Here is a 1881-nt window from a genome sequence, read left to right as displayed (position 1 = left end):
CGCGCCTTGCTACGAAACGAGCAAAGGCCGCTAGAAATTTCTCGGTTGTTAGATCGGAAGTGGGTTCCAAATGGATAGCCTTCGTGGAAAAGCACACAAGCACACAAACATATCCCTTCGTTATGAGACACGCTCTCCCTGTATAATTTTTTATTTCGAACGGGCCGGCATAGTCGACACCCGTGTAGGTGAACGCCCTCGAGAAGGAGACTCTATTTGTCGGGAAATCGCCCATCAGCTGTGTTTGGAGTCTCTTCTTGTAAATCGTGCAAATCTTACACGGATTGACCACAGCCTTCACCAGATTCTTGATTTTAGGAATCCAATACTTCGATCGGATCAGGCGTACGATCAATTGACTACCGCCATGAAGAGTAATCTGGTGAGTAAATTGGACGATGAGGCGCGACGGTCTACAGTCATAGGGGAGAATAATCGGATGACGTTCATCATATTGCAGGGTTTTGGAGGCAGTGAGACGGCCGCACGCCCTTAAAAGGCCGTGTTGGTCAATGAACGGGAACAAATTCACCAAAGGACTTGACACTGGGGCCTTTTCTCGGTCAGATGCTGAAGCTCTTGGCCATATGCTCTGCGCTGCGCAATGGAGGTCAGAGTTCTTTCTGCCTCTCGGATCTCTTCACTTGTAGGGCGTGAATTGGGCAAGAACAAACCTTTGCGGCAGCGTTTAAGGAAGCGTTGAACATAGACCAGAACTCGCAGGGCCTTGTCCAATTTGGAGAAACGTTCGAGAAAGTCGATGGACGGGGCCTTGACAAAATGCACTTTGACCGCGCGCTGCTCTAGCTCTGTCACTGGAAGAATGTCGCTTTGTGCTGGCCATAGCTCTCGTGGCCCTTGCAGCCACTCTGGTCCGTGCCACCAGAGATGGTTTTCTGCCAATTCATGTAGGGATACGCCTCGACTGGCTAGATCGGCGGAGTTTTGTTCTGAGCGAACGTGTGCCCAACAGTCGACTGGCGTCGCCTGCGTGATCTTGGCAACTCTGTTGGCCACAAATGTGGTCCAGTTGCACGCAGGCTTTCGTAGCCAGGCTAAGACGATTGTGGAATCTGCCCAGCAGCGGATATCTGAACTGACGGAGAGCATGTGCGGAAGGATTGCTGTCACCATTTCGGTTAACAGCACGGCACCACAGAGCTCTAGCCGAGGAAGGGAGACGGTTTTTACCGGGGCCACTCGTGTTTTGGCTGTAAGCAGGCGAGTCAGGATCTTTTGCCCCATCTCGACGCGGATGTATATAGCCGCTCCATAGGCTCTCTGAGACGCGTCACAGAAACCGTGGTGCTCTATGATTACCTCAGACTGGTACCACATCCATCTCGGAACGCGGATCTGGTTGAGGTCGGAATACTCGTCTAAAAACGATTGCCACCGCTGACTCATTTCAGTGGGAAGCTTATTGTCCCAGCCTAAGTTCTGCAACCAAATCTCCTGCATGAACATTTTTGAACGGATTATGAACGGCGCGAGCCACCCGGCAGGATCGAACAACCTAGCGATTTGGGACAAAACTTCTCGCTTTGTATAGGAGGGTTCCACAACTATTTCGGGGGGAACGAAATAGAATTCGTCGGACTTTGCCCTCCACCGAATACCGAGCGTCTTGGCCGTGCTTTCGGCATCGATGTCGAGGAACTCGCTATGAAGGAGGTGTTCGGCCGGGACGTCTTTAAGGACGCTTTTGTTGTTCGAGGTCCACTTTCTTAGCGGAAACCCGGAGGCACTTAGGGCTGCTTGCCACTCTCGAATCGAACTTTGGGCTTCGTTTACGGAATTCGCCCCTGCCAGAACGTCGTCGACGTACATGTGCTGCTGGATGATGCGGCTGGCATTTGGAAATGGCACTTGGATATCCTC

The sequence above is a fragment of the Drosophila teissieri genome, chromosome X (genome assembly GCF_016746235.2).
Source record: "Drosophila teissieri strain GT53w chromosome X, Prin_Dtei_1.1, whole genome shotgun sequence".
Classification (NCBI taxonomy): Eukaryota; Metazoa; Arthropoda; class Insecta; order Diptera; family Drosophilidae; genus Drosophila; species Drosophila teissieri.
Note: the sequence above shows the minus strand (reverse complement) of the source record.